Here is a 13556-nt window from a genome sequence, read left to right on the forward strand (position 1 = left end):
TACAAATAAAGCTTATTCCCCTACACTTATCAATTACCAATTGTTACTCTTGTCACAACAAAAAATGGAACATTTCTGCTGTCAGACAGCATTACTGCTGATCCAAGCACTACCTCTAACCACCCAAAATAATTTCTACGTCACTGCAAGAAAAAAAAAAGATTTGCTCATGACATAATCTGACAGTTTTGAAGAGATCACTTTTTTAAAGTTTTAAAAACCTGCAGCATTATCAGAGATAGAACTTATTTCATACTTTTACAAAGCAAAAAGCATTTAACTAGCAAGCAACTGTCATCAATCTACACAGCTAGAAAAATTCACGAATACAGCACAATATAGGAAAAAAATCCACTGCCTATTGGTAAAAGTTCTCAAAAGCTTTAAAACAAAACAAAAATGAAGACTGAGCACAAAGGGATCCACTGCTGCAATGGAAAACTTTACAGATGCGAGCAGCATATAAATCAGCACAGTGTTATCTGCTCGCTGACAGCAAGTTCTTGTGCCTTCCCTGCAGATCTGGGCTCTCACCAGGCAAAGAAGAGTGAAAACTGACAGGAGCCATTTTTCAGTCTTGCAGACACCATGGAAGCAGACGGGAGCCGTGGGAGTCGAGGTGCTTCACATGGACGAGGCGGATGCAGGAGCTGATGGGATCCCTTGGCCAGAGAGCTGCCACTGAGGCCAAGGGACAGGGACAAGAGCAGAAGTAACTGAATTACTGCAGCTGAACAATCACCACTTCTCAGCTGCACTGCAGCAACTGTTAGATAAGGTCACACATACTAGGATTGTTTAAAAAAATCAAGAAAACCTCCTTCCTGTTTAATCCAAATTCCCTGCTATAAAAGCCAGTCCAGCCTTTCCCTTTTCCTGCCAAGAGGCCCCTGTATATCCATGTGATCCTTTTCCTACTTTTCCTTGTCCACCTTTAATACTCACCTTTTATAATATGTCTGAGAATTTACTTGTCCTCAGATACGTGCAGAACAATTATCCTCCCCTAGAGTTCAGCCCTGCTCTTCTGCAGGCCAGTTGTTCTGTCAAAAATATAACTGTTTGTGGTAAGTTATTTCCCACTCTCCATCATCCAACTGTGTAGGCAGGAAGGGCCTTGTGGACAGAGGCTAATACCCACTCTGCTCTCAGCCTCTACTTGACTTAAGGTTTCTGCTGCTTCCTGAGGACAGAAAAAGGCCTGTGAGCCCAAAACTCCTTTGGAACTCTGATTTTGGTTGTGGGGTTTGTTTTTTGGGCTTTGGGTTTGTTTTTTTTTTTCTTTTCCTTCCCCTCTAGTTCTCCATGCAAATATAATAAAGTGCACTCTCTCCCCATCCAGACCTTACCCAAAGGGCAATCAAAGATGACACTGTCATTTCAGTAGTAAAAATGTCATAAATATCATCTAATTGGCAAATTTCTTAAATCATCTCAAAAAATGGAAATATGGCGAGAAGGCATCAAGGGAAAAAGGATGCAGAGAGAAGTAGTTGAGGAGGTGAAGAAAAAGAGGGAGTTATTAAAGAAATCAAAGGGATAAGAGATAAAACATGATCTAAAAATGGAAGCAGAAAGGGAGAAGAATTGAAATCAAGCCGGGAGAGGCACAGAGCCATTACAAAAGCAAGAAAGACTGTATTAGGCTAATACTTACTTAAGGTATTTTTATATGAAGCTGACGAGTGGTCAAATACTTCTTCCTTTATACAGAAGGGATAAGAAAGCTGGCAGTTAGGTAAGACAGCATCAGTCTTTATCTGGGCTGCAGCTAAAGAATTAAATTCTGCCCTTAGTTTGTCCCTGGCAGCTGAGTCCATCAGCCAAAGATATCCCACAAGAGCTGCTCTCCTTTACCACCACAAACAGCCTGTTTAGATCAAAGCTACGGCTGCCCCAGTAATTGCACCTGTGTACTGCCCATAGATGATGGAGGACATTTTGGAGAGGGCTTCAGCCTCAACCTTGCATTTCCTTCCTTTTTAAACTGACCCTAAGTGAAGGTTGCCACAAATCTCAGCTAAACAATGTAGTGAATCAGTGATGCTATTTATCAAGTCAGTTTCTCGTGCTATCTACTTCAGCCTAGAGTTGGAAGGAGATTTATGTTTGAAGAGAGAATACACGTTTTTCAGGAACAGCCTTATATTTCTTTAAACAATAACATTTATATAAGTCAGATGTACAGACTGTTCCAGTGAAGAATTAAAATTACAATGCCATCTATGTTATTTCCAGAGAGCCAATGAAGCCCTCTTGGAAAATATTTGACACATTGGATAATATCTGTTTGCTTGCGGTCCCCTCCATTTGTATGAGGCTACGTTTTACGTATGGGATGTCATCCATCAGCAACTGTTCTGGGAGGAAGGAATTTGCACTAGGATTTGTTCTCCTCCTCAGAAACCCAGATCACCCTAGAATTAAAGATGGAGAGCACAGCTAGGATATCAGGGGAGAGTGTTTAAAGACGCAGAGACTGAACTTGCAGCCTTCTGCAAATTTGTTAAGAGAAGAGCACAAGATCAGTATATTTCTGGAAGATGACAGAAGTTTAAGCCATAAAGAGTTCATGCCTAAGGACTAATAACATGAAATTAAAGGAAAATATAAGTGCTATGTTAACAGGACCTTACAACAAAACTCCACTGGACCTCATAATAGTTTCCCAAGGGAACTGGTGGAATCTCCCACTGCTTAACATATGAATCCAGGAATGGAACAACACAAGAAAAATGCATGATATGGAGTGATCCCATATAAGAAAAACGGGCTAAGATGATTTACTCAGTTAAAGGGAGTTCTTACACTTTTACAAAACTGTAATCTGAAGAGAGAGGCTGCTTTGCACGACAGAATCATTCTGTATTCTGAGTGTACAGAACAAGGGAAAAAATCCCACCTACTCTTTCCTCCCCTAAGATTCACTTCTGCTGACTGGGTACAACAGCCTTCATCCTGCTCAGTTTGACAGCAGATCACCACAGACCCACTGTCAGTCAGACAGACCAGCCAGCCCTGTACCAGCAAAGACCCACCTACACAAGCTCCCACCTCTTAATTTTTTTTTTTCCATAGTCACCACTCCATTCTAGTTTTCCTAAATCAAATATTGTATTAAGGGCATATCCCAACAAAAAAAAAACAAAAAAAAAAACCAAAACCCAAACATCAACAAAAAAAACCAAACAAAAACCCACAAACAAACAAAAAAACCACACCCAAAAAAAAAAAAAAAAAAGAAAAAAAAAAACCTCGAAGTCTGAGGAATTTTGTCTATAGACAAATCTTTAGATATCAACTTCCTTGGCTCTTCTAGATGATCCACTTGCCTCCAGTGTGCCAGTCCTTAGTAGTTAAAGAAAATTTCAGGCAAGCACAATTACATTTTTTCTTCTTCATGTGCTGAACCTCATAGATCAATTACAACAGGGCTTTTTCTGTGCAGTATGACTCCCAGATAGGATGTGAGATCATCCATTAAACATACGTATCCAAGACTAAATGCATTATTAATTCATTTTCCTCTAGGTAATATGGTATGGTGAAAAATAGCTACCAGAGAACATACTGACTAAAGACTTAAACAGAAGTCAGTGGATTTATGTGACGATTTCCATGCAGCAACCTAACGGATCTCATTAAAGGAGACATGGATTCTTCTCCCCTGATACTGTCACTGCTCTTACAGAGCAGATGCTGATGTTCAACACAAGAAAGAGTATTGATTGCAACATATCCCAGAAATAGTTCTGAGACCAGTTGAGAGAATGATCTATCTGAGTTTAATATTGCCCAAGTCTGACTACAGGCAGGTCTCAATTTCATTGCATTTTTCTGATTAGTGACAGTGTTTGGAAGAATCTTCTTTTTTTTTCTTTCTTTCTAAATAAGCTGACTATAAAACACTACCTGCCTCAGAGTTTCAATCAGGCAGGTGCCGTAAATACAAAATGAGGGGTTTTTTACTGTGACTTGGTGGAGCTGCAATCAAGGAAGCTGCCCTAAGGAATCACACAACATCAGCATCATCTCGAACCTGACTAACATATTGCTTCAGCAGAGTCCACGGAGCAAATTCTATTTACTGACCTTTTTTAAGACCCACAAAAATAAACAAACACTTCAATCAACTGCCTGCCTCAGACCTGTTTATGCTACCAGCAGCTCCTCATTGAAGGCCTCAGAAGTTCTACTGCTACATTAATCAACCTCAAGGACCCTGTTTTTCCTCTGAAAAGCAATTATAATCTGGCCCTTCCTACCTTTTGTATTTTACTCTAGTGCTGGGAAAAGCAGACAGGCTGATGAAATTCTGCCTGGCTTTGTGCAAGATAAACTTACCTCCACACATCCATGGCCCCGGCAGCTACAATAGCAACAGGACACACCAGAGTTCACATTTCTTAATAGATGGGAAGCTGAACTTGGCACAGTCAAATATTTCCGAGGGCCCCAAATCAACTGCAGTTTTACCCTCTGGTAACGGTGCCCGTTATCATTTTGAAATCACAGCACTCAAACTTCAACAGCATCTTGTTGGAAGTGGCTGTTACTATGTCGTCTCCCTTTTATGCTTCCTACAGATTAAATCAGGAATGGATATCTGACATAAGGATCCTTCTTGGCTTAACAGTGAGAGAGTGAGCCTGGAGGAGGGGGAAAACCACACACAATTCCCCACTTGGAACCACGGAGGCAGGTGGCAGCCCTTGACTTCTGCTGAGCAATGCAGAGGAGACAAACCACTCCAAATGTACCCTTTGAAGAACTCGATTCTTGCTTCCATGTAATCTCTTACACTCCTCTATGCTCCTCTTTGTCTTCTGCTGAAGTTTTCTTAGGATATTAAATTTGGTATTTAGCATTCAGTGTCACCACAATCCCACAACTTGACTTAGCTGGCACAACAAATCAGAGTTTCTCAGAAATTCAAAACAATCTCAAAGCTTTTCTTTCCTCTATGTCAAAGACCTTGATCAACGTCAAGCCTCCTTTTCTTCTTAAAGCTGGAATCAAACACTGCAAAGATGTTGGAATGAAATTTGTTGTACATGTCGGATCAAAAAGTAAGGAGCAGAGCTGAGGGACAAAACTACCCACACATGCAGGAGGAAAACTGTCTACAGTCAATGGCAAAAGGAGCATCTGAGTACTACTGCAATCCTGCAAAATGAACATTATTTCCATTCCCAGTTCCCCCAGATATGAAATAGGGTGCAAACTACCCTTGAGGAGACAGTCTGCCATCAATGCATGGTGGACTCACCATGGACAGAGAACACAAAGAGACAGAAGTATGTTTATGATCCACAGGATGTCTAACAACTTTATTTTGACCAAAGCTAGAGATGCCCATTTGCTCTCAGGAAAGAAGCTGGCAGCAAGCAAGAGTTAACTTTTAGTATAGGGCCAGCTGGAATAACACAGACCACTCAGACAACAAACGTCACCTCACAAGCACCCTGGATTTGTTCCAAAAATCACTTGAAAAGTGGTATTCTTTCTTGACACACTCAAGGACTGATTCAGCTTGCACCAGAAGCAGTACTTTTTTCTTCTAGTGCATGTCAGGAACCATAGTTTCTAAATCTACTTTGAGATGGCTTTGAATAGTCTCAAGATACACATTTTCCCACGGTATCACTAAGCGACCTTGTAAATTATTTTCCCTGTACTTAAGCTTAAAAACAAAAATTTCATGCAGCTAAATATGTCTGATTATTTCCCCACCTCCCACCTTCCAAAAAGAAGAAACCTTTAGATATAGAAATATTTTTTTAAGGTGGAAAGGGACTGTATTTGCAAAGCTATACACCCACATTAGTACTGCTATGAAATCATTTACAAGGTTTCTGCTGACATCCAATAATTTTATTTCTAGCTATTTCCCTGTGCTCACAGAGCTTTCATGGCCAGGGAAGTAAGCAAACATAACACCTGCTTGGATTTGGCAAGCTGCATGGGGCTCAGAATAATAAGGCAACCCCTCTAAAATCTCCCACATTTACAGTTGCTGATTTGCTGACGATAGGAAGACAGCTTCATCCTCACCTTTGAAAATGAGGATGGATTTGGATTAGCAAATACTGAGGATTCACCTCACATTTAAAATGGAGGTTGGTAGTTAGAGAGGAGGGAATGATAAATTAAGAGCTATTAAGTGATTTACTGCTTTTTTGTATAAAGTCTGCTTTACTCTCTTCACTCCACAGCAAATGTAGGATAAGAAGCCAGAGAGAACACACAAAACCCTCAGCCTGAAGACTGGATTCAACTGGACCAGCTGGAGCTGTACTTTCCATAATTTTTATTTCTGTAAGAGTATTTTCCCAATCTTCCTGTGTTTAGAAGAAATCTACTTTTTTCTTTTGTAACAACTCAGGTAAAATATCAGAGGATGAAGTTGCCAGAGACAGTTGAAAGAGGAAATCCAACATCTTCCATCCATCCCATCATCACCCCTCGCACCAACTTCCAGTGCTCTTTTGTGATGAGACAGAAACCAAGGAAAAAAGACAAAGCAGTCAGTTTTCTACAGGCATTGGCCAGAGCAAGAAAGAGAAATGAGACAAGCCCTGGCAGGAAGTGCAGCCACAAACCTTGAGAGCAGCTCATCAGTAACACACAACTTTTATGTTTTGTCTGAGGCGGTAGAATCATCATGGAGTCATAGAATGGTTTGGATTGGAAGGGACCTTAAAAACCATCTAGTTCCAAGCCCCTGTCAAGGATAGGAACACCGTCCACTAGACCAGGTTGCTCAAAGCCCTGTCCAGTCTGGCCTTGAGCATTTCCAGGGATGTGGCATCCACAGGTTCTTTGGGCAACCTGTGTCAGTGCCTCACCATCCTCACTGTAAAGAGTTTCTTCCTTATATCTCATCTAAATCTGCCCTCCTTCAGCTGAAAGCCATTCCTCCTTGTCCTGTCACTGCATGCCCTTGTAAGAAGTCCCTCTCTGCCCTTCTAGCCCCTTTTAGGCCTGGAAGGTGCTATAACGTCTCCTCAGAGTCTTCTCTTCTCCAGGCTTAACAAGCCCAGCTCTCTCAGCCTGTCTCCACAGCAGAGATGCTCCAGCCCTCTGAGCATCTTCCTGCCCTTCTCTGGGCTCACTCCATCAGCTCCATGTCCTTCTCTGCTACAAGGATGCTACACAGAGTTTGAAAGCAGAAGTTTACAGCTGTCCTTGTCCTCTCTCAAAACACATAGTATATGTATTCCATAAGCAAAGGCATCAATCTCCTAACCTGATTTATAAACTGTCTTTTCCCATGTAAAAGGATTTCTATGCATCCGTCTAAGCTTCTATGTATATCCACATGTGCCCAAAGGAACCAGAAATGCATCAACTGGCTCTGCCAAACTCTGGAAATAAGTACTGGGATGACTTCTAAGAATGATTACCCATGCTTTAGCACCTGTGCTACCCCATGAGAGTGTGGCTGGAAACTCTGCAGTGTTTATGTCTCTCTTTTAGACAAGATAATGTGATGCTTTCTAAAAAGGACGGAGATTGAAGATGGCTGTGTCTTATCCATCAATTTTGCAAGGACAGGAAACAAGTGACCTCAGCTTCCTTGTGCTCTACACTGTTACCAAAAAAACCCTCAAGCCTCAGACCAGACCTAATGACCAACGTCTGCAGAGCGACCCATTCTCACAAATTCATCCTAAACGGAGGGACTACAAAGCAAAGTAGTAAGTTCATGATTCCTACCATAGAAATGCACAGAATGCTTTCCCTGAATACTGATTTATATGAGCAATCAAATAGCATATCTAAGGTCCAAAGGAAATACTATTCATATATATCCTCTCTAATGAATGACCATAAAGGAGAGGGTGGGAGTATAATTCCTGTGTATCTGAAGCAATTCTACAGACACAGCTCTGTGTATTCCTCCAGAAACTGGAACTGTGATCCTAAACTGCTTTCTTGATAATATGCTTTTCATAATATACCACCCAAAGGTACTACTAGTCAACTGTGTGGTATTAGGGCATATAAAGGAAGAATATACAGCTTTCTTCTAAGAATCCTGTTCCTAATTGATTTATTAAAAAATCATTTATATGCTCATTAGCATAATATAAGTTCTTAGGGAGTCACACATTTGAATATAATTAGCCACTTCTGTTGTTGCACTCAGTGCTAATGACCTTTCTTTGAAGAAAGATCCGTGTTTGATTTTTCTATTGTTCAAACTTAAGAGAAGCTTCTTTGGGTTGAAAACACAAGAATCCTCTGAACTGACTTTAAACACCTAAGCAATCAATCACCTTTCCACTTAATTTACACTGTGTTTGTTTGGGACACCTTTGTTGAAACAGCATGAAGGCTTTAAATCTTGGTGATTAAAGCCAACTTCTAGGTACATATCTGGGGTCCCAAACAATAATGCCAAGCAAACACAGCTCCCCCAGGGCAGGTCTACACAGCATGGATCAAAAATCCAGGTTTAAGCTGAACCCAACTCCTTGCCACCCTGGAGCCTGGGTTTGAGAAGACAACACTGTACTTCTCTCTCTACTTTTTACGTGTCATTTGCTTATAATTTCTATTGGAAAACAAAGTTAACAGAAAAATCTCCATGTAGGAAATAATTACATTCATTTTTCAAGTGTTAAGCTTTCAATGTAGGAATTACATCTAAAATTACAGCAATAATAATGCCTTCAGCAGGGGTAGGCATTTGAGAACTCTTTCCCCCTCCTGCAATTACTTACACTTCCTACATTTCTATCTACATGGTTGACAGTACCTAGGTTTAATCTAAGCAGATGAGTACTTAGCTGTCTTTATTGTCTAGAATGATTCAATTATTTGAGTACAAAGAGGGGGAAAAAAAATCTTCATCTAAAGGAATAGTTTGGAACTTTAAATTCATGATTTCCCATTCCACAGTTCATCCATAAACAACCAGTTCTGCAAAGCCTTAGGGAAAAAAGCAACTTTCTTTACAACTCCAATTACTTTACAACTGTTGAGAGAAAAAAAGTTACTTCATTTTATATGTATGATCTAAAGTTTTTTTTCTAAATAAGAGAAAAACATTACATTTATTGAAGACATTGAAAAGAAACTGTGCATTAGGAGCCTGGATGGTTTTTTTCAAAGAGTGTCCTTCTGTAGTAGGATGGAGTTCCTGCTCTTCAAAACTTGCAAGGTTAAATTACATGACATTCATGAAAGAGGTTATGTTCAGCTTATGGAGAGACATCACTTTTCAACCTTTCACCTTTGCTAACTTAATGCGAGCCTTCATAAACTCAGCACCTAAGAAGGACTCAGGCTACAGCTCAGATATTGTCCCGTACACCCAGCATCCAATCTCCTAAATTATCCCATACACCATTTCTACACCAAAGATGATCACAAACTAAAAATCCACTCTGAGCAGCTATCAGAAGAGCACACCCAAAATTCTCAGGAAAGGCTCTACTTTAACGACATGATTAAAGAAAGAAATTATCTTTCTCACCACTCCTCCCATGAAATTAAAGTTGAAAAACTACGGTAATGGCAGAATTGAAACTTATTTTCCAGAGGCGTTTTCAGCAGTGTGCAACAGCACCACCTGGTGATTGTAGCTGCACAGTATTTTGAAGCTATCCACTAAGTTAAGGCGTAGTAATCAGCATAGAACAACAGATTTTAGTCCTAGTTGTGTATAATTTGGCCATTTTTTCCATTTTTTTCCATTAAATTTGAACCAGAAAATCGTAACATTTTTCTGTTAAAAACTGAATCAAAGTCCTCAGAGCTGGCATCACTCAACTTCTAAGTGATGGTAAGTGGTGAAAGCTCTTGACATAGGAACAGCCAGTTCAGTAAAATACAGCAATTGGTTGAAATGTTTTAACATACCAGGTTAACAAACTGATTGCTTAAAGGTTTGCTTTGTAGTCCACATAGATGGAAAGGCCACCTCAGAACCAGAAACACCCAAGCCTCAGTCACCAAAATACTCAAAAAACAAAAAATCAAACTGGATGTCATGTATGCTATATATTCTGAACCGATTAACATATAAACAGAATCAGCATTTTGGTCCTGAAATGCACTAAGAATTTTACTGCTGCCCCATCAAAGCATCGCAGAACACCTAATACATATTGCTGGAAAAATCCTTAGGGATCCTGAAATGAAAATGTTCTCCCTAAAGATGTCGCGAGCGACAAGAATTCTCTGAGAGTCGAGCATTTCTTCCTCATCGCTCCTTTTTAAGCTGCGACTAAATTAGCACAGGCTGCACACTCCGGGGTGTGTGCTGGGAGGAGGGAGGGGGTGTGTGCTGGGAGGAGGGAGGGGGAGAGAATGGAAGATATCAAGGCCTGAGGCACTTCAAGCGGAGAGCATCCATCTGCCAGCAGCAGTCAATGAACAGAACATTTCTAAAATTTCTTCCCACTCACTGCAAGTCAAGCCAAAAGAACAGAAAACACCTTCCTTTCACTCTGACTGTGCAGGACTGAACGTAACGGGACAGTGGGTTATAAATAAATGTTAAAAAAAAAAAAACTAAGAAAAAAAAGAAAAAGAGAGAGGAGCTCGCTACGCAGCCCTGCATTCAGCCTCTTCTGCTACAAAGCTGGTTTAAGAGGCTCCTGCTCATTCCTACGTCATCCATTCCCTCCTCCACTCTGTGGTGGCATGTGGAGGAGCGAAGTGATCAAAGGAAAATAGGAAAAGAAAAAAAAAAAGGGTTGGTTCTTTTTAATTTTTGATTTTGCTTGTGAAACTCAGATCATTTCACTGTACCAGTAAACAGATGCATTGCCCAAGCCAAGGTGCAGCATATTTGGATGAAGGGAATGGGAAAGTTGAGGGATGGGAAAGGCTGGGATCAAACTGGCTTTGCTGTTGGGAGATGCTTATCATGGAAATGGACTCCAGGGAGCTGGTACTGGGAGGGCAGCAAATCCCAGCACTCCAATCACCCAGGTCAGGGATCACTTGTGTGAGTGCACAGAGCTGTTGTTCAGGCTGGAACCAGGGTTTGGCTTTGAGGTTCTTGGTGGTCTTCTTTTGACCAAGGGGTTGACATAGGTCAGTCTGCTGATAAATTTGCTGGTGTGGCTGTACTGGGCACAGAACCCTCCAACTGAACACACACTTCGTACCTTTACAGAAGCCTGTGTTTCTTTTTGTTTGCCCTTTCATTTGGGTGTTCCACCAGTGCAGTCTGCTTGCCTGGGAAATGCTGCTGCAAGCAAAGGCATCGAGCAGGAGCCAGTCTTTTGCGATGGTGTGCTTGTGCATCTGGGAGGACACCTCACACACCTGGGAAGGCAAGAGGACAATCAAAGCTGCACATGCACTTCTGCACAGGGAATGAGGTGGTAATGTTGTGGAGAAGCATCATCACATGCACTGCTGATACTGTTCTGATAGTGCTCCCTCAGCCACTGCTGGATGCCTGTGACAGAAACTGTGCCAGATGCGCATGGATAGGTGCTCTTACAGCCCTACAACAGGAATACAATGTGCCTGCACATCCTCTCACAGACACATTTTGACAGATGTCACTCGTGTCCCACAACAACAGATCCATTCTAGTTCCTCCAAGACCAGCCATGAGGAGATGGGATCACAACTAACTTGTGTTCTGCTGCAAAGTGCAGGCAAAAAGAGAACAAAGCATATAAATCACAGTCTCCTTATAAAAACAGGGTACACAGGTACTGAATTTTTTCTGTTGTTACTTCTGCAGAGGGTCCAGAAGTTTAGTGCTGCAGACATTATTTCAGAAAAGCCATCTCCCAAGAAAAATGCAATAGCTGCACAAGCAAATCACACTTGCAAACCCTTGGGCTTAGGGAATGCTTCCCTGCAGTGTCACATCACTCTCCAATTTATTTTATAGAGCAAAACAAGAAGGCACTTTTGACACATGAAAAGGAACTCGGCACTATCAGAGAACACAGCATTAAAAAGCAACAACAACCTTTTCCCTCTCAAGTTTTGAGCCACGGTGCCTACAAAATGACACAAACACTTCAAAACTCATGTTTCAATGTTTAAAAGGCAGTCCTATGCCATATAAGTGACGTACATGTTTTTCACTATCAAAAAAGAGAGCAGCAGTTACATGGAACTTAAACCAAAGCTATGTTACCTGGAGTATATTTTAAGCTTGTCAAACAGCATTCCAAAGCTAAAATTATTTAATTCATATGCCTGTTAGAAGAGGCAGATTACTAGCACTGAAATTTATAGACATTAGTAGAGGGTGAGGAAGGTGAAGAGAGGCAGTTGCCTATTTTGTGCCACACTGTACGAGAAGGAAGATAGACCCATTAATATCCAAGTTCATCTCCTTGTGAATGGTACTATAAAAAGCAAATGTTTTAAAAAACATTAGCCCACTAGATAAACTGTCTTTAAGTAAACAACTGCTCTCAAGAGAAATGACAGCTTCCAATTACCTACACAAGGCTGTAGGGCAATAAATCTCCATCAGTGAATTCCACAAGCATGATATATATCGTCCCACTCTGTGTCACACAGAAATTGTCAAAGTCAACAGGGAGAAATTTTGAGATACAACAGGTCAAAACTTCAATATCCGGGCAAGAAATTTCACAAGCATGCAGAATTTTAGAGGGCATTTCTTCTTTTGTTTGACAAAACAAAGCAGAGGTTTGTGTTTCCCTGTATGAGAGTTCTCTTGCCCACAGACAGCTAATAAACCAAGAGACAGAGCAGAGACAGGAGAGGAGACAGAGCAAAGGAATCATGAAAGACACCTTTGACTCCACAGTCACAAACAGGCCAATTCAAGGCGGCTGAACATGCAAATATTTTGTTATTAGTTAAGACAAGAGGAATCGTGTTAACTCGTTTGATCAAGAGTGCAATTTTTTTTTTCAACTTCAGAGACAATCTTCAAAATTAAAAGAAACAACAGAGACTGTCCTCAGACAATCTCCCGGTGTAGTCATACACATACAGACTGAATCAACACCTTCAAGGAATTTTAGAAATGCCTTTTCTAATTTTTCCCTTTTCTGGCTAAGCAAACACAGGAACAGAGTAAGGAAGACCAGCAAAGCTTGACTCATGTATTTCAACCCAGTGGAATGCTGTGTTCAAAGTTTTAAGTTGTCAATCAGTCTCTGGGCAAAATCCTACCATTACATTATCTCCAGCAAATCATCTACTCTTTACTTAAAGGATCCCAGATCATCTTCTTTATAAAAGTAACAGATCTCATTAAAGAAGACTTGGATTCTTTTCCATTATGCTGTCCCTGTAAGGATAAGCAGCACATCAAAAGCATCTCCACAACAGGTACTTTATTCATCATTCCCTAGCAACAGACAAAGCTTAAGACAATAAAATTTTTCAAATTCCAACTCGAGTAACTAATCCATGTATAACCAAAAGGTTGTCCCAGATCAGCTGATGAACTTTTAACAAAGAAAACTGGAGATGATGAAACACAGGGTCTCATTAGCCATCTAAGAAAGAAGAGATTCTCCATGTGCTGAAGGAGAAGCTGAAGTACCAGAAGGATCCAGGCTTCCTCAGAGGCCTCTGAATCAAACTCC

The 13556-nt window shown here is 40.8% G+C and overlaps 1 protein-coding gene across 2 annotated transcripts in view; it reads right to left on the reverse strand.

The window, feature by feature from the left end:
• BRF1 (BRF1 RNA polymerase III transcription initiation factor subunit) overlaps positions 1 to 13556 on the reverse strand; it is a 174750-nt gene that overhangs the window by 138125 nt on the left and 23069 nt on the right. Inside the window, exons 1-2 of one of the 2 annotated variants that reach the window (XM_032689976.1) lie at positions 7453 to 7458; positions 6708 to 6710 (exon numbers count right to left, since the gene is read on the reverse strand). The exons of the other annotated variant lie outside the window; for it this stretch is intronic. The gene's annotated coding sequence lies outside the window, so the exon portion shown is untranslated. Of the gene's footprint in view, positions 1 to 6707; positions 6711 to 7452; positions 7459 to 13556 lie in introns of those variants that run through there. 2 annotated transcript variants of the gene reach the window in all.

Source organism: Chiroxiphia lanceolata, chromosome 6 (assembly GCF_009829145.1).
Source record: "Chiroxiphia lanceolata isolate bChiLan1 chromosome 6, bChiLan1.pri, whole genome shotgun sequence".
NCBI classification, from domain to species: domain Eukaryota; kingdom Metazoa; phylum Chordata; class Aves; order Passeriformes; family Pipridae; genus Chiroxiphia; species Chiroxiphia lanceolata.